Source organism: Mobula birostris, chromosome 8 (genome assembly GCF_030028105.1).
Source record: "Mobula birostris isolate sMobBir1 chromosome 8, sMobBir1.hap1, whole genome shotgun sequence".
Classification (NCBI taxonomy): Eukaryota; Metazoa; Chordata; class Chondrichthyes; order Myliobatiformes; family Myliobatidae; genus Mobula; species Mobula birostris.
Genome location: NC_092377.1, coordinates 138889432 through 138909345, shown reverse-complemented (window position 1 = coordinate 138909345; position 19914 = coordinate 138889432). Strand labels below are relative to the sequence as shown.

At 46.8% G+C, this 19914-nt stretch overlaps 1 protein-coding gene across 8 annotated transcripts in view; it reads left to right on the top strand.

Annotated features, from left to right (window-relative positions):
- Positions 1-19914, top strand: part of LOC140201781 (fibroblast growth factor receptor 1-like) — a 214866-nt gene that overhangs the window by 51125 nt on the left and 143827 nt on the right. For 6 of the 8 annotated variants that reach the window (XM_072266459.1, XM_072266445.1, XM_072266446.1 and 3 more), the window contains exon 2: positions 5233-5312. The exons of the other annotated variants lie outside the window; for them this stretch is intronic. The gene's annotated coding sequence lies outside the window, so the exon portion shown is untranslated. The remainder of the gene's footprint in view (positions 1-5232; positions 5313-19914) is intronic. 8 annotated transcript variants of the gene reach the window in all.

The window sequence follows — 19914 nt, the reverse complement described above, 5'->3', positions numbered from 1 at the left end:
TTCTATGTTCATACCAAGGGGCTGGAAACTACCTAGACAGTATATGAGGTGTTGCTGCTCCAACCTGACTTTAGCCTCATCATGGCAGTAGAGGAGGCCATGTATGGACATATCTGAATAGGAATGTGAAGCAGAGTTGAAGTGGGAATCTGTCAGAGTTGAATCTATTCCAACAACTTCCCAACCACTGAGGTCAGTCTAACAGGTCTATAGTTTCCTTTCTGCTGCCTCCCACTCTTCTTAAATAGCTGAGTAACATTTGCAATTTTCCAGTCATTCAGTTTAATGCCAGAATCTATCAATTCTTGAAAGATCATTGTTAATGCCTCCGCAATCTCTCCAGCTACTTCCTTCAGAACCTGAGGGTGCATTCCATCAGTTCCAGGAGATCTGTCCACCCTCAGACCATTAAGTTTCCTGAGCACCTTCTCAGTCATAATTTTCACTGCACAACATTCACTTCCCTGACACACTTGAATGTCTGGTATATTACAGATGTCTTCCACTGTGAAAACTGTTGCAAAATACGCATTCAGTTCCTCTGCCATCTCTGCGTCTCTCATTACAATATCTCCAGCGTCATTTTCTATTGGTCTATATCTATCCTCAACTCTCTTTTACTCTTTATATACTTAAAAAAACTTTTAGTATCTTCTTTGATATTAGTCTTCAGTTTCCTTTCATAATTCATCTTTTCCTTCCTAATGACTTTATTAGATTCCTTCTGAAAGTTTTTAAAAGCTTCCCATATCGCTATCTTCCCACTAGCTTTGGCTTCCTTGTGTGCCCTCCCCCCCCCCACCCCCGGGTGTCAACTCCCGACACTCGGGGGACTTTTGGCTCTGACTTCATTTGTTAGCCGCAGTAGTGTTCTTCTTCCATTCAAAAATGTCTTCTTATTTGGAATATATCTGTCTTTAGTTTCTCCTTCTCAAATCTCAAACTGAACTTGATCATATTGTGATCACTGTTCCCTAAGGGTTCCTTAACCTTAAGCTCTCTCATCACCTCCAGATCATTGTGCAACACCCAATCCCTAGTGGGCTCAACCACAAGCTGTTCTAAAAAGCCATCCTTTAGACACTCTACAAATTCTCTCTCTTGAGGTTCAGTACTCGTCTTATTTTCCCAATCCACTTTCATGTTAAAATCCCCGATTATCAAGACATTGCCCTTCTGACACGTGTAACCCTTAGGTTCGGTGAGAGGCTTAATCTAGGGGGAGACAGCCTCCGACCCGGCCAAACTTGAGAAATCTTGTTTGCGTGGATGCTGCGTGATGTGTTCACCTGTTACAAATCAGTAACACGAAATAACAAGCGGTACACAATATGCAATTAGACGATTGAGCTTTATAATTCTTAATTTGACTATAGGGTTAGTAAAGAAACAAAAAAGAAAAAGGGCCCATTCTCATGAAACAGTCCAATGCGCAATGGTGGAGCTCACGGTTTTCCCGTTTGATCGTTCTCCATTGATATTTTTTTTCTCTTCCCCGCCCCGGGACTCCATTTCAAGTCCACTTTGTCAACTTCTCCGTTCTGGCATCTCCTCTCTCCATCTTCTACCAAACAAAAGACCGTGAACTCCTTCTCTCAGACCCACAAGAAAGAAACAACACACCTCATTGGATAGCGCACATTCCAAAGCCCCTGTTATCTCTAGTCATAACCCAAACATTGCTGCTACAGAGAAACCATTACATTAGCAGTGAAACATTACAGCACGTTACACATGCCTTTTCTAATCTCCCGCTGTAATTTGTAAACCACATCCTGGCTGCTGTTTAGAGGCCTGTATATAACTGACATTAGGGTCCTTTTACCCTAGCCGTTTCTTAACTCAACCCATGGAGACTCTACACCTTCTGATCCTATGTCATCCCTTTCTAATGATTGAATATTATTTCTTATAAACAAGGCCCTTCTGCTACTAACCTATCTTTCCGATACATCGTATATCCTTGGACATTCAGCTCCTAATGGCAGCCATCCTTTAGCCAAGTTCCAGAGGTGGCCACAACGTCACACTTGCCAATCTGCAGCTGAATTTTAAGATCGTCCATTTTATTTCTTATGCTGCTTGCATTCAAATATAATGCTTTCAGTCTAGTATTTGTTACTTTCTGTTGTAAATGAAAGTGGTAAAGACGGCTTTTGAATGTGGCACTGATGACTTTAGCTGGAGGTAATACGGGCCTTTTGGTCCCCTATTGGTAGTAGGAGAGAACAGTGTGTATGCACTTTCAAGTTCAGAACGGAACTGTAGAGGAGAGTGTTTTTATCAGAAGGATGAGCCTCGGTGTTGGAGGGTCACTATTTAAAGCTCCAGAAGAAAGTTGTTCACGTGCACTGTGACAGAAGAGGAGTTTAGAGTGATTATCCAGTTACAGCCAGACCAGCATTTTACTTGACAATCCAGGGAGTCTGTTGTTTGACATATAGTTTGTACCGATTCCTGCCTGTTTTACTTCCCTTCCGTCTGCTCTTGTTATTCTCCCCCCCCCCCCATTTTCTTTGGCATATTGGCATGGGAATTTTTCTTGGATATTTCCTGATGGGCTGAGATGCCCATAGTGACAATAGTTTTGTGGCAGTGTTTGAGTAATGCACGTTGAATTTCAGAGAGCGCACAGCACAACACCGCACCAGTCCACCCAAATCATCCCTGGTGGTGTCTTGACACAAGAACCACCTTCCATTCCTGCACTTCCCCTCAGCTTCCTGCTGTCTCTTTTTCTATCTCCCAGTCTCTCATGCACTCAGCCATTTCCTTTAGCCACACTTTGAGCACGTTCAGAAGTTTCTCTATTTGGAACACTTCAGAACAAAGGCCCTAACATGTATAATGACAGACAAACAACTTGAGCCTGCTGTCGTCACTTTTGCTTAATGAAGTCACCCTAAATCTGGGAAAATCCCCTTCTCTGCTGCGGTGTGAAGATTGTCGCTTGAAGGTTTGTTGCTGGTAGGTTGGGAGCAGAGGTCAGAGGATAAGGGTTACAGTTTGGAGACAGTTGAGTGGATGAACGTTGTTGGAGGAAGCGTTTTTCCTTCAAAGCTTGTAGAGGAGGATTGGAGAAGAGAGGGAAGACCCTCTGAGTGAAACACATGCTGAGAGCACAAAGATGTTGTGTGGTTTTTGAGTAAGGTACCTGTGTGGAATTGATGCATTGGTGTGATTGCCCAGGAGAGGGTTCAGAGGAGATTCAGTGGGATGTTGTGTAGGATAGAGTATCTTGGTTATAAGGAGAGACCTGGATTATTTTCCTTGGAACTTGGGAGGCTGAGCGGTGATCTGATACAAAATTATGAAGTGGGGGGTGAGGTCGAGAGATGACAGATTGGAGAAGGGAGTCTAAGGTGAGGGCAGAGGTTTTAGGCGAGAGGTAAGAAGTTCAGGTGGGATACGAAGGGATTTTTAAAAATTCAAATAGGGTTGTTGGGATCTGGAAAGTACTGCATGAAGAGGTGGTGGAGTCAAATACAATTACAATATATAGACGTATGTGAGCTGCCAAGGCATAGAAGCCTGTGGATATAATGCAGGTAAATGGGATTACTTTAAATAGGCAAGACATAGAAATGATTTTATGTAGGGTAGAATCATAAGACAAAGGAATAGAATTAGGCTATTTGGCCCACTAAGTCTGCTCTATCATTCAATCATGGCTGATCAATCTTCTCTCTGAACTCCATTCTTCTGCCTTCCCACCATAGCCTCTGACACCCATACTGATTAATGCCTGTGCATGTGAATGTGGAGCAGTGTATATTGGTTAGACGGTGGAAACCGGCATCAAGGACCACGGTGGGTGTATCTGTTTGGGTTATCCCGGAGAAATTGGCAATTAGAACATTGCAATCACAATGGCGATAGGAATGACTTCAATGGCACAAAACTACTCAACTGTACCAGTGGGTTTTGGGACAGCCTGGAGAAGGAAGTCATTGAAATAAGACTAGAAGAAAAGAATTTTAACAAAGATGAACATCTCGCTCTAAGTAGGAAAATGGAATTTGATTGTAAACAAGGTGGGACAGCGGAAACATGATTGAATGAGGACTAACCAATCAGGAGGGACGGATGATGGGGGTACAAATACCACCGGACTAGACGTGTCCAGGCATCATCCTTGATGAAGATGGCAAGTTTGTCATTGAAACGTCAGTCAAAATCGACATCTGTACCCGGCTGGAAGCCCAAGAAGAGTTTATTTGTCGTATATGCTGGGAAAGCACGAGGTGCATTTTCAGGAAAATATTTGTTCGAAATCTGACATAGAGAGTGTTGGTGGGGTGGGGGAAAGTGGGGAATTAACAGCGGGTCAGGCTGCTTCCATGAGGAAAGAAACAGCAGCAACATGTGGAAGATATTTCAAGGGTGGTTTTGGTTAGCAGATTAACTGAAAATTAACTGTATGCTGCAGATAATCTGGTTATTTTTGTTACTTTGGCAGTAACAGATTGACAAGAAGGAGACTACAGGTCAGGGCAGCTGGATGGAGGAGAAGTTTAGAGTGATGGGGCATAAATCTCGTGGCTGTTTCAAACCTTTCACTTGGTAACTTGTATCTAGTCCTGAATCAGATTTATTATCACTTATGACATGAAATTTGTTGTTTTGCAGCAGCAGTACAGTGCAAAGATGCAAAAATTACTATAAGCTACAAAACTGAACCTAGGAGAAATAATGAGGGCATGTTCAGAAAAATGATGGCGGGGTTGGGGGGGGGGGAGAGTCTAAGTCCTCGGACACCTGTGCCTCCTCCTCAATGATAATAACTAGGAGATATGTCTCGGATGGTGAGTGATGTATGCCGCCTTCTCGAGGCACCAGCTTTTGGAAACGTCCTTGACGTTGGGAATATTTGTATCCGTGATGCAGCTGACTGAGTCAACAATCCTCTGCAACTTCTCTCAATCCTGTGCGTTGGAGCCTCCACACCAGGCTGCGATGCCATCAGAATGCTCTCCACATCTATAGACATTTGCTCTTGACCTTCCCTCTGTGTATTAGTCATAATTCATCATTCTAGGTTAGAGAAGGACAGAGAAAAGTCTTTGCTTGTTGCCCACTACAGCCAGATAATCTTCCGGGGGTGGTGGGGTGGGGGGGGGGGGGGTGAGACAAGCTGCAGGTGGCCCCAGCTCCTTTGCTTCTGATTTCTCTGCTGAGATGAGAGGAAGTTTTCTCACTGAGTTTTGAACCGGGCTTTTACTCACGTTGCAGGTGTGCAGGATTTTCCCAGGGCTGAACAAGAAGTGTGGAGAGAAGTCATGCAGCATACTGGGACGGCCCTCACGCATTAGGTAAGCTCTAGCACTCCTGAATGCAAAGCACTGCGGTTGTGAATCTGAAAGTTCTCTGCCAGTTAAACCCTTTGGGTTGCGCTTGGTGTAAAGTTCCCTGGACTGGTGCTCCTTATCACAGTCTGGTACGAGGGTTGACCAGCAGCCCACCTGCCCTGTCGGGTGGCCAGGAGATGCTGGGTGATGAACCATCAGAGATCAGGGCAGTTTCCCAGATGTCAATGCCATGCCCCCCAGCTGCGGTCTGTGAGTACAGATCAGGTTTCTAAGTTCCAATCTTTAAACTTCCTTCTTTACCTGATGTTTGTGGATCTTCACAATAAATTTTGACAGGCAGATAATTTTTCATTGGTTCGTTGATCTCATTGGCATTAATTTAGGACACTGAGCTTGAAATGGCTGGTTGGCATTCTTGGATTTGGATTCTGGCTTTGAAACTTAAGAGGCTGCATTTACTGAGAGTACGGTCTTGCCATTCTGCTGTCCCACCTTGCCCTGGTTTAGGGCACCCTTCCCTCCCGTCTCCTACCTTGTAAGGCAGCTGCTATACTTTCTGACAACCACAGAAGGAAACCATGTGGCCTATCGGGCCTCTGTTAGCTTATAGAGCAATCGCCACCAGCCGTTTGAGAAGGTAGCACACCCATCACCTCGGCAATGGGAAATGAGTTACTCTGCCTGTGAAGCCCACATTGCTTGAGTAATTTTTTTAAAATTCCCTATAACCGATCCTCCCTACGTTCCCATCAACTCCCCCGCCCCCTCACATCCTAGATTCTATAACTCACCTAGACACTAAAGAAATTTTGCATTGCTTGAATTGGCTAGGCTCTGGGCCAAATACTGGAATGTGGGCTGAAATCTGATGGTTGCCCACTGACCAGCATAGGAGTGATGGGCTTAATGGCCTGTTTCCATTCTGTATGTCTCTTAAGAAATCCTGGAGCACTATCTAAAAGAAAATAGTGGCGATTGGGTAGGAAGGTTGCCCTGAACGTGATAGCCCAGAGGATGTGTTTGCATACTGTACAACTCTGCCTTTGTTGGCCCTGATGCCTTGGCAAATGTACGTGTCTCGGTCACTGTTACCAGCAAAAACATTTACCTGCTGCGTGTGGGCTCTGCTGTGTAAATATCAGCTGGACTGTCCCACCCTGTAGTACTGACTGCTCTTTCTAAAAGTGCTTCATTGTCTCTAGAGTTTGGCATGGACAGTGTGAGTGAAAACAAGAATATTTATCTTTATCTATATTTATCAAAACTGCAATAAATGCCATTCTGTTTATTTCTCCCACGCATGCTGTCCCAGGAATCAGCTCTGTCTCTGCAGGCAGTGCCTTTTCCAAATCTCCTCCTCACTCCTGTTGGGGTTCAATTCACTCTGCTCTTTTCCTGCTGTTGTACTTGTCGTTCTTCAGCCTCCACCGGAGTGTTAGTGGGCTGGATGACTGCGGGGAGTATCAGAGAAACCTTTAGGTCTGGGGTCTATGATTTCTCTTCTCCCTCCTCCCTCACTCCAGGAATCCCACATCTTGGAAACCCTCATGATTCCCTTCGCAACCTCCCCCTCGGGGCGGGAGACTGTAGAGTTAGGGGCACTTCTACCATACGGGGTTTCTCCTGTGTAATGCTGCACCAAGACATCAAGTTTAACTTTATTGCCATCTGCACACGTACTCTGGTTATAAATGCTACGAGAATTAGATTTTTGCAAAAGCAGCACAGAACGTTACAAACATGAGAAGGGAGGTGACAGGTGACTTGATAGAGGTGTACAAGATGATACAATGCATAAATCGAGTGCGCAGCAGAGAGCTTTTCCCGGGGCAGAAATAGCTGATACGAGGGGTCATCACTTAAAGGTGATTGGAGGAAAGTATAGGTTGGATGCCAGAGGTAAGTTTTTTTTACACAGAGTGGTGAGTGCATGGAACACCTTGCCGGGGTGGTGGTAGAGGCAGATACATTAAGTACACGAAAAAGTCTCTCGGATAGGCACTTTGGGTTAAAGAGGATTGGAGGGCTTTGTGGAGGGAAGCTTTAGATTGATCTTGGAGTAAGTTACAGGGTCTGCACAACATTGTGGGCCGAAGGGCCTGTACTGAGCTGCAATATTCTATGTTTAATGAATAACATAAATGGCCTAAACTTAATATGATGTTGGTGCGTGGCCTAGTGGTTAAGGCGTTCGTCTAGTGATCGGAAGGTTGCTAGTTCGAGTCTTGGCTGAGGCAGCGTGTTGTGTCCTTGGGCAAGGCACTTAACCACACATTGCTCTGGTGCCAAGCTGTATCGGCCCTCGTGCCCTTCCCTTGGACAACATTGGTGGCATGGAGAGGGGAGACTTGCAGCATGGGCAACTACCGGTCTTTCATACAAACTTGCCCAGGCCTGCACCCTGGAAACCTTCCAAGGCGCAGATCCATGGTCTTATGAGACTAATGGATGCCTATAAAAAAATAAATCTGAATTATACAGTATGGTGCAAAAGTCTTAGGTGTGTATATATATGTATATGTGTGTGATATAACGTAATTCTGATATGGGTCTCTATTGTGGACTGAGTGGGAAGGGGGCAGGGAGAGGGAAATCATGGCTGGGGAGAAAAGAGAAGGGAGAGAGGAGGGAGCGGGAAACACCACAGAGACACTCTGTAATGATCAGTAAACCAGTTGTTTGGAATCAAATGATTGTTTGAGGGCTGAGTGTGCCTGCACCCGTGTGATCCCTACCCTGGCAATCCTTCCCTGCCATCTGTCCCACAGCCCTCCCGCGGCATTCCATCCTCACCATTCCCAACATCCTTTGCTCCCGTCAGATTTACAAACTCGCTCTCCGCTCCACGTTGACAAATACAGTGCAAAAGTCTTGGGCACCCTAGATGTATATATGTGCCTAAGACTTTTGCACAGGACTGTATATAACTTACATGACAAAATAAACATTAATGCTAGTTGAGGTAGAATTTGGGATTTTAAGTTTGGTTCAGGAATGTGCTAGTAGCAGGGAAGAAGCTGTCATTGAAATTTTGAGGCGTAGGTCTTCAGGCCCCTGTACCTCCTACCTGATGACAGCAATGAAAAGAGGGCACAGTAGAGGTCTGTACTGTTGGATGTCACCTTGCCTCTTGTGGATGTTGTCAGAGGTGAGGAGAGCTATACCTGTGACGGAACTCACTGGGTCCCGCCACTCTGTGTACTTTGCTGTGACCCATACAAACCAGTTCGAATGCTCTCACTGTACATCTGTAGAACTCGGACGTGCTCTGACGGTGATTTCTATCAGCCGTGGTTCAGCGTCCTCTCCTTCAGGGCACATTTTAGAGCTCCCCTGGTTGGGGAACCCGAGCACACTGTCTGTGTTTCCGAAGGACGTCACCGGGGCGTTGTGCGTCACTGCTCCTATCAGCGCAGGAAGAAACCCGGCAGACAACCTGCTCCCAGCAAGCAGTCTCGGCTTGCCACTGGTCGAGGGGCAGTATGTGTTTGCCTCTCCTGGGTAGTTGGTGGGGGTGTTGATATCACCAATACGAGCTTTCCCTGCCTATCTGTGAGCCTGAATTCTTCCCTGACGTTCAGGCCTAGCAAAGTGTCACCAGTGGGAATATCAGGTCATGCATTGTCTACTGGCTTAATGAAACTTAACCATACTTAATAAGCAGCCAATTAAAGGGTAATTTGGTGATTGGTATTGGTTTATTCTTGTCACATATTGTGAGCTTTTGTTTGCATGCCATCATCCTATACACACGTTCGCTGAGGTAGTACGAAAGGAAAATCAATAGCAGAGTGGCGTGAATTGGCTCTGTCCGCTTGCAATTTGAACCGTGTGCTCCCCAGATGCAGCGTTAGACCAGGTTTTGCCTGTGGTGAGCCAGTGTGGGAACTGGAGTGTAGATGCTGCTACTGGAGCGGTGAGCAGCTGGGTTGATGGTGTCAGATGTGGCTGATTTCTCTGCTCCGCGGCAGGAAGGGTTGTCGTTCTCACGATAGAGGCGCCATTGTTTTCCTGGCACTGTGCCACATCAGGTGTATGAAAAGCAGCAGCAAGATGCTGCTCACTTCGCTCTGCTGTTTCCAGGGAAATGGCAACAGACGAGACAAATTTCACCCTTTCGGCAAGTAACTGAAGCAGCTGGGTGATTGGGGTGGGGGACATCTCTGTGCTTAAGTCTCTAGTGGAGCTCTAGGAACCATTCAGGGCTGATGAGGGCCTTTCTGCCCATTGTGGGCCAGAATTTGCTGCTGTGGTTGAGGGACTGCGTTGTAGAGTCACACAACACAGAAACAGACCATTCAGCCCATCACACACACTGCTATCGTGGAGGAACAAAGAATCTACCGAGTCTGATATCCATCTTCAGTGGGCAGCCACCTGTGCTAATCCCATCTTCTTGTACTTGGTCTATAGTCTTCTAGAACCTTCCATAACCACTGTGGTACCAGTCACAAAGAAATTATGCACTGCACTCTGCAAACTCTTCCCAAATAATATGTCCCCTCTCTATTGGCCTCCTGTCCAACCTTGGACAAGGGCCTCAAAACCCAGAACCGTCTGAATCGCCACGGAACCCAGATGCCTCACCCACAATGGGCTGAGTACCCTTCTGTATTGTTCTGTGGCTCCACAGGGGATGAGAGCATGAAGAGAGGTGTAACCCCTCAAGTTGCTGTGGGCCAGGGGTGAGACAGGTTAGGCTTGTTCCATCTTGTGGTCAGTGCCATGGGCAGCTCACAACCACCAGCCCCTCTGTCTGCACTGGTCTCCAGCACCCTCTGCGCCCCCACCCCTTGTCCTGCTCTCCAGCTCCCTCAGACACCCTGGTCCCTCCACCCATCTGTACTGCTCTCCAGCCCTTCACCTTTGCCATTGGCCCTGTTGCCCAATCCCCATCTTCTGGTGAGGCTGCTGTAATCCCATTCAAAGCCTGCCTTTGGCGAAGGAGTTTGTCCCTTAACGTGAGGTCCCACCCCTTGTTGGGTTCTCCTGGGCTTGTGTCACCACCACGCTGTGGCTCGTGGGCTGGTATTAGCTCCAGTCACTGGTGATTACCTCAGAACGGGGTCATTTCTCTCAGAGTGTGGCGAGTATTTGGAATTCCCTCTCTGGTCTGCTGGAAACAGCATTCAAGTATTTTTATGACGAAGGGAGAGAAAGAGAGGGAGAGAGAGAGAAAGACTCTTGTTCAGCAAGGAGATGAGAAGTTCTTGGGAGGAGGTGGGAAGGTGGAGTGAGGGCTCAGGCAGATCGGCTGTTGCTCTTGCAAATGGCCATTCCTGTGAGTGTCTAGGACCAGAGGGCACAGCCCCTGATTAGAAGAGTATTAATTTTATTTATTTGTTGAGCTGCAGCGTGGAATAGGTTCTCTTGGCCCTTCAAGCCACTCTGCCCATCAGTCCCCCGATTTAATCCTAGGCTAATCATGGGACAATTTACAATGACCACCTAACCTACCAACTAGTGTGGTTCGGACTGTGGGAAGAAACCAGAGCCTCTGGAGGAAATCGACATGGTCACGGGGAGAACATACAAACTCACCACAGGCAGCATTTGGGAATTGAACCCAGGTTGCCGGTACTGTATCCCTTTCGAACAGAGAAGAGGAAGAACTTCTTCAGCCAGAGAGTGGTGAATTTTTGGAATTTATCACTACAGGGAGCAGCAGAGATCGAATCATTGGATATATTTAAAGCAGAGGTTGATAAGTTCTTGATTAGTAAAGATCAATAAAGTTTACGGTGAAGAAGACGGATGGATGAGGTTGAGAGTGGTAACAAATCAGCCCTGGTGGAGCAGACTCGATGGACCGTATGGCCTACAGTGGCATGCAAAAGTTTGGGCACCCCGGTCAAAATTTCTGTTACTGTGAATAGCTAAGCGAGTAAAAGATGAACTGATTTCCAAAAGATGAACCTTTTGAATAGAACTTTTTGGCCGCAGTGAGCAGAAGTATGTTTGGAGAAAAAAGGGTGCAGAATTTCATGAAAAGAACACCTCTCCAACTGTTAAGCATGGGGGTGGATCGATCATGCTTTGGGCTTGTGTTGCAGCCAGTGGCACGGGGAACATTTCACTGGTAGAGGGAAGAATGAATTCAATTAAATACCAGCAAATTCTGGAAGCAAACATCAATCACACTGTCTGTAAAAAAGCCGAAGATGAAAAGAGGATGGCTTCTACAACAGGATAATGAACCTAAACTCACCTCAAAATCCACAATGGACGACCTCAAGAGGCACAAGCTGAAGGTTTTGCCATGACCCTCACAGTCCCCTGACCGAAACATCATCGAGAATCTGTGGCTAGACCTAGACTGCCCAAGAATCTCACAGAACTAGAAGCCTTTTGCAAGGAAGAATGGGCGAAAATCCCCCAAAGAAGAATTGAAAGACTCTTAGCTGGCTACAAAAAGCGTTTACAAGCTGTGATACTTGCCAAAGGGGGTGTTACTAAGTACTGCCATGCAGGGTGCCCAAACTTTTGCTTCGGGCCCTTTTCCTTTTTTGTTATTTTGAAACTGTAAAAGATGGAAATAAAAGTTTTCTTGCTTAAAATATTAAAGAAATGTGTCATCTTTAACTTTATGCCTTTTGGAAATCAGGTTACCTTTTACTCGCTTAGCTATTCACAGTAACAGAAATTTTGACCGGGGTGCCCAAACTTTTGCATGCCACTGTATGTCATTGGTCTTGTAGCTGGGTGGCCTATGAACCTTCTGACTCGTGAGTGTCTAGTTGTAATCCCACAGATGGTAGCTTGGTATGTTAGCCGTTGAATCTGTAGCAGTGCAGAACTTAAAAGTCATTTGCGGTGTGGGAGAGATGGACCCAGGTGGAGTCAGAAGTGATGTGGGCAAGATAGAGCTTGTGAAGCTCCCAGAACCTGTCTCTTGTCTGCCTTCCAGGGCAGAGTGACCTGGGAGACCTAGTGCAGGCTGCTCTCAAGGTGTCAGGAGTAACGAAAGAAAACACAAAGTTAGCATTCAGTTCGAGAGGACCAGAATTTTATGAGTGAGGATGTACTGCTGAGGCTTTGTAAGGGTAGACTGCATTTGGAATATTGGGGAGCAATTTATGGGAATCTTATCCAAAGGAAAGATGTGCTGGCTCTGGAGCGGGTCCAGAGAGTGTTCACAAGAATGATTTTGGGAATAAAAGTTTTAACATACAATGAGTTCAAAGTACATTTATTATCGAAGTACCTATATGTCACCATGTACAACTCTTGAGATGTGTTTTCTTGTGGGCATACTCAATAAATCCAAAAACCATAATAGGATCAATGAAAAGCTGCGCCAACAGGGCAGGCACCCAGTGTGCAAAAGACAACAAACTGTGTGAATACAGAAGAACAAATAAATAATATTGAAAACAGGAGATGAAGTGTTCTTGAAAGTGAGTCCATAGTTTGTGGGAACAGTTCAGTGATGGGGCGAGTGAAGCCAAGTGAAGTTAACCCTTTTGTTCAAGAGCATGACGGATGGGGGTTAATAACTGTTTTGGAACCTGGTGGTGTGAGTCTTGAGGGTCCTGTACCTTCTTCCTGGTGACAGCAGCGAGAAGGGAGCATGACCTGGGTGGTGGGGGTCCCTGATGATTGATGCTCAGTGGTGAGGAGAGCTTTACCCATGATGTGCTGGGCCAAATCCACTAATTTTTGTAGGATTTTCCCTTCAAGGGCATTGGTGTTTCCATACCAGGCTGTGATGCAGCCAGTCAATATCCTCTCCTCCGCACATCTATAGGAGTTTGTCAAAGTTTTAGATGCCATGCCAAAACTTCACAAACATCAAGGAAGAAGAGGCATTGCCGTGCTTTTCTCATAATTGCCCTTGCATGCTGGGCCCAGGACAGGTCCTCTGAAAATACAAGAGGTTGCTGACCACCCTCTACACATCTCATCCACCAGTGACAACTGGCTCATGGACCTCAAGATTCCTCCCCTTGAAGTCAATCATCAGCTCCTTGGTCTTGCTGACAATGAGTGAGAGGTTCTTGTCGTGGCACCACTCAGCCAGATTTTCAATCTCCCTTCTATATGCTGATTTGCCACCACCTTTGATCCGGCCAACGAAAGTGGTGTCGTCATCAAATTTAAACATGGCATTTGATGGCTTTGGGCCTGTATTCAATAGAGCTCAAAAGGATAAGGAGCGACCCCATTGAAACCTTCCCAGTACTTTTTTTTTAAGTGTGTCACACCAGACGGTCAGCCATTCTTGTCTGGCGTGTGGTATCAGGATTGGTCTCCTCTTGGATTAACCGGGTCACGATCTGAACGTTCCTGACTCAACCCTTTTTTTTTTTTACGAGGCCGAGTGGCTAGCTCGACGCTCAACCTGGCACGGATGGAAATTGTGCTCGGGGGGGGTGGCCCAACCTGGATTCGAACTCGGGAGCCTTTGCTCCGGAGTCCGACGCTGATGCCATTGCGCCACCGGTACTGAAAAACCTGGATAGAGTGGGCATGAGGGGGATGTTTCCGTTAGTAGGAGAGTCTAGGATCTCAACGTATAGCCTCAGATTTAAGGATTGTTCTTTTATAAACAAGAGAAAATCTGCAGGTGCTGGAAATCCAAGTAACACACACTAAATGCTGGAGGAACTCAGCAGGCCAGGCAGCATCTAGGAAAAAAGTACGGTTGACTTTCGGGCCAAAACCCTTTGACAGGACTGGAGGGGTAAAAAATGTTGAGTAGGTTAAAAAGGTGGGCCCCCCTGCTCTTTCCTAGATGCTGCCTAGCCTCCTGAGCTCCTCCAGCATTTTGTGTGTGTTGACCTTCTAGAACTGAGATGAGGAGCAATTTCTCCAGTGAGATGGTGGTGAATGTGAGGAACCCATTGCCACAGAGGGCTCGAGTGGCCATGCCATTGGGTCTGTTTAAGGCAGATTGGTAGGTTCTTGATTTTTTGGGGGATTAAGGTCTATAGGGCAAAGATGGTAGATTCAATACATTGGCCATGATTGAATGGTGGGGCAGACTTGATGGGCAAATGGCCTAATTTTGCTCCTGAATCTTCTGGTCGTTTGATAGGCGCCTAGTGCCTCGCTGACGGCTGCTTAAACAACAGTGTTGCGCAGGGTTTAATGCAGAGCAGTATACCCTAGGTGTGACTTTTTTACAGTCACTGAGACCTGCTGTTGTTGGCTTTGAAGACAGTTGCAGGAGAACCAGTCTCAATTCATGGTCAGATGTATTGGGCCTCCCTCCTATCCTAGTGACTGGAGCCCTGTACCAGGGGTGGAGGAATGGAAGCGGAGGTGTGTGTTGTAAGTTTGAGGGTCAGGAGAGGAATCTAAAGCCGGATCTACTGGGGGATTCAGGAGATTGGGTCAGCAAGGAGTTGTCGAACAACAGCATGAAGGAGCGAGACACTGGCACTGGTGCGGAGGTGCCAACTTTCTCCACTAATAAAGCAGCCAGAATCTGCCGGGGGTTGGGGGGGGGAGATGCTTCTCTTATTGTAGAACCCCGCAGCCTTTGTTAAGTGGCTTTCCTTTGGCATTCACATGCTGAGCAGTAGAGCAGGAATGGTGCCAGGCACCTTTTGTTTAGCTTCGGGGATTTGTTAAACGAACAGTGGCCCACAGAGCATTTACACAGCCTTCTTTTGAATAAACATCTTTTACCTTTCACTGCTTCAGGGACTTGACGGGAAATGAGGAAATGAGAAATCCAGGAAGAAACAAGTATCGAAATCTGGCCCTGTTGCCTGGAAGCAGGCGTGAATGGAGGGAGAGGTAGGGGTTGGGTGGGGGGGAAACAGCTGGAGTAAGAATGGGAATCTCTGTGGGGGTAAGACATGTGTGAATGGTTCACTGTGAGGTAAGTAAAGCTAGCCCTTTATCTAGTGAACTTCCTCCAGTCATTGTTCCGGCGATCCAGGGCCTAGGGGCAGTTTCTAAAGCTCCTTCCTCCCCAGTTACTTACATGTGTAACGGAGGCGCTCTACATATCTGCATGGAGCGGCATTGATGGGCACAGGCTCATGTTGGGCACCACGAGGGGACTGTACAATCTGTAGCACCCTCATTCAGGAGAGAGCAGGGGTAAGGTATGAGGCAGATGGTTGCTTGGAAGCTCGACCTGCACTCACAAGAAGACTGCAGGTGACTATACTGTGTTGCTTAAACTTGTTTCCCCTTCAAACCTGAAGCATCCGTACAGAAGTTTGGTTGGGGGGGGGGGTGTTGTCCTCACAAAGGAGGTAGGACCACGAGGCTGGTAGATCACTACAGTTGGGGAGGGGGGGTGCTGAAGGGGAGCTGGTGTGACCGGAGGACAAATAAATAAGCAGAAAATTCTGCAGACGCTCGGCAGGTCGAGATTCAGAATCAGGTTTAATATCACTGGCATACATTGTGAAATTTGTTGTTTTGTGGCAGCGGTACATTGCAATACATAATTTTTAAAAATGAATTTCAATAAGAAATATGCATATGTAAAAATTAAATTAAGCAAGTAGTTCCAGAAGAGAGGGAAAAATATATAGTGAGGTAGTCTACATGGGCTCATTGTCCATTGAGTAATCTGATGGCGGAGAGGAAGAGGCTGTTCCTGAAACGCTGAGTGTGTGTCTTCAGGCTCCCATACCTCTTCCCCGATGGTAGCAATGAGAAAGGGGCATGTGCTGGGCGATGGCGTTCCTTAATGATTGATGCCACCTTTCTGAGGCATCGCCTTTTGAAGGTGTCCTCGACACTGAGGGGGCTGGCGCCCAAGATGGAGCATCTGTGGGGAGAGGAAAGGAGTGAACGGATCAGGTCTTGGACTCCGGCCCTCATTTCTTCCTGCAGAGGGTGCATCACCTTCTGTGCTTCCAGCTCCCGCGGTTGTTGAAAATCACTTGTCACAGAACAAGGCTGTTGTGATTCTCTCACGCAGAGGGTGGGGAGTATATGGGTCGAGCTACCGGAGGAAGGAGTTGGGGCAGGTAAAATGGTGTGCATTTTAGAAGCACCTGGTGGGATATGTGGAGGGTGTGGGCCAAATGCAGGAAGCTGAGACCAGAAAGGAGGACAGTGTGGTCAGCGTGAATTCATTGGGCTACAGGGTCGGTATCCGTGCTGCATTGTTCTATCTTCCTAACCAACAGACTTCAGATAGTCAGGACGCACAACCATTCCTCCCCTCCCCATCACTGGGCTGTGTGCTGAGCCCACTGCTGTACACTCTGCGCAGACGTGACTGCACACCCGAGCAATCACATTGTCAGTTCACTGATGACACGATGGTGGGGGCGGGGCTCATCACCAACAATGGCACGACCTACAGAGAGGAGGTGAAAGAGCTCGAGGCCTGGTTCCTTAACCACCTCCTTTCCTTGTTGACGTTATCGTCTTCAGGAGAACTTGCACCTCTCGCACCCCTCTTTGTATTGGCAGCACGTAATTGGAAACTGCGAGCAGCTTCAACCTCCTGGGATTGCTCATCACAACTTCTCCTGGTCCCTGAGATCCTGCACAGCCAAGGAAGCTCACCAGTGCCTCTACTTTCTGAAGAGGCCGAAGAGAGCTGGACTTGGCATATCGATGCTCATGTCATTCTACAGATGCACAGTTGAGAGAATCCTGATAAACTGCATCACCACTTGGTACAGAAACCACACCCCGGCGGACAGGAAGGCTCTACAATGAGTAGGCAAAACTTGCCAATAAATCACTGGCACCAGCCTACTTGCCATCAAGGACGTATACAGAAAGGTGCGGGAAAAGGGCCAGAACATCGTAAAGGATCCCACCCACCCTATTCATGGACTGTTTGTCCCATTCCCATCAAGGGGGAGGCTGCATAGCATCTAAGCTAGGACCAGCAGACTCAAAAACAATTACTTTCCCCAAGCAGTAAGGCTGATCAACTCCACCACTACTTTATTATTTCCTGTCAATCACCTTAAGTACAACCCAAGGTCATTTTATGGACATACAATCTTTTTATGTAAACTATCTTACGAGGGGTGATTGATAAGTTCGTGGCCTACGGTAGAAGGAGTCAATTTCAGAAAACCTAGCACATTTATTTTTCCTACATTTAAACACTTAGTTCAGCAGTTGTGGAGCATACGGATCCCTTCTTTGTACAAGTTGCCGTCTTGGACCTCCAGAAGTGGTCCACAGCAGAGGTGACAAGTTCGTGGCCTAAGGTGGAAGGAGATGAGTTATTAACTTCAAACCTTCTGCATTTTCACTCAAAGAGTTGAACTGCACATCCATGTAACGATAGCTGTAAAACTCATCTCCTTCTACCTTAGGCCACAAACTTGTCAATCACTCCTGCTATGGACCACCTGGAGGTCCAAGACGCTCTCATTACATGCACGTGCAGTTCAACTCTTTGAGTGATAATGCAGAAAGTTTGAGGTTAATAACTCATCTTCGTCTACCTTAGGCCACAAACTTATCAATCACCCCTGCTGTGGACCACTTCTACAAAGAAGGGATCTGTATGCGCCACGACCGCTGGAATAAGTGTGTACATGTAGGAGGGGACTATGTTGAAAAATAAATGTGCTAGGTTTTCTAAAGTTGACTCCTTCTACCTTAGGTCACGAACTTGTCCATCACCCCTCGTATTTATTTAATTGGCTTTTTTATTAATTTGTTCTTAATCTTTTGTGTTGTTTTGTGCTGCATTGGATCTGGAGTAACAATTATTTCATTCTCCTTTACACTTGTGTACAGGAAATGACATTAAACAATCTTGAAGTGTTTTTATTTCAGTAAAGTGGGGGGGGGAGGTCATGCCATTCATAGTGAGGATCAGAAAGTCTTCACCTAAAGGGCAATGGAATCTGGGTCTTCCTGGGAGAGATTGTGACCGAAAAACTTGCAAACCGAAAGTTTATTGGTGAAGTGTAGTCAAAGCGGTAGACCCAACATAGTTTTGATGTGAGCCTGTTGAATAGCAAGTTATCAAATGCTATCTAAATTGCTTACCACAGAACAGTTCAGCAGCAGATGTTTATGCTAATTTGACATTGATAGGTTCAGGGGTTCATTTTACTGGCCTGGCAACCAGAATTTTGGACCAGTGATCTAGAGACATGAGTTCAAATCCCACCATGGCAGCTGGGGAATTTGAATTCAAGTAATCAAATAAATCTGGAATCGTAGAGTGAGAAAGCTGTCTTCACTGACCGTCGCCGTGAAACCTCTGGTTTGTTGCAAAGGCACCAATGTGGTCGCCCTTAACCACGACCACAGTTCAGGGTCAAGAAGGGGTGGACAATCATCGCTCACGTTGCCAGCAACCTCTTCATCCGGTGAACAAAGAAATCCCTAGAATTCCAGAACTTGCCAGCTCAGTGAGTTTTGATGTTAAAGTTAGTTCTTTAAATAAAATGACATGAACTTGTATCCCAGCATTTTACAGGCTGTGAAGTATGGCGGTGTTTTGATGTAGGAAACTCGGCAGCAGTCTGTGCACACGAAGCTCCCACAGTTGTGGCCTGTTGGCAATAAATGGTTTGCTCTTCCATGGGGTGTAATACCCTGCAGCCACCGAGAGGGCAGGCCAAGTTCAAAGCATATTTATTATCATCGAAGTACATATACGTCACCAGGTACAACACTAAGATTCATTTTCTTGCGGGAATACTCAATAAATCCATAATAGAATCAATGAAAGACCGCACAACCCTCAGATTCACACTTCAGCTGAAAGGTGGCACCATCAGCACCCTTGGGTCACTGAATGAGACCTGAATCCCCAGACTTCTCAGTGGAAGATGGGAGTACTGTCCACTGTGTGCAGGTTTTCCAGGGGAACCTTTCCCTGGCACTCTGGTTCAACTTGCATTGACCAAGTCGGTGGACCCCAGCCCCCCCCCCCCCCCCCGTGTGGCTGGCACAACCATCCTGATACAGAGATGGAGGTAGCTGAAAGGAACCTCCCTCAGAGTGCATTGGAAGACAGTGCCAGGAGTCAGTGTCCAGCTGTTTGCTTGAAACGTGGTCTGCTGGTGAGGAGGGTGGGGATGTATTTGCCCTCTGAACTGATGCCCACATGGAGAGATCCACCTGTTCTTTGGGGCTAGTAGGAGTACAGGTGGTGAGAGGGAGGTTGGTATAAGCTAGTGAGCCTTACTCTCTTAGTGATTCTGCCTGGCTAGTGATGTGGTCACCTACGTCACAGGGAAGGGACACTTCTTCTCAACTGGGAGAGCACAAAGGGTCAGCTCGTTGCCAATGTCCAGATGTGGGAAGTAGGATCCTGAAGAGGACTTAGCCAGTCAAAAACAGCAGAACCTGAGGTAAGGGACTAAATTTGCTGACTATTCCAGAGAGAGTAGACCAAGTGTCCTTGTCCCATTTTCTGAAGTCCAGTGATGGCCTGGGAGCCTCTGTAAAGCCAGCATTGAGTGACCCCCCCCCCTTCATTGGGTGTGCAGGAGTTGGGTGTGGACACCACCATGTGAGGGCAGAGGTGAGCCGTACCTGCCGAGGCTCCCCACCAATCACAGTAAGAAACGAAAAGCAAGCCAGTGAGCAGAACACAGTACCTTGAGCAAACATGGAGAGGAAATGGATTAAGCAAGTGCACAAAGTGACAGCTGTGTGGATTATCTCTTGCGTAGCCGTCGGGGGAAGGGAAGGAGGTGGC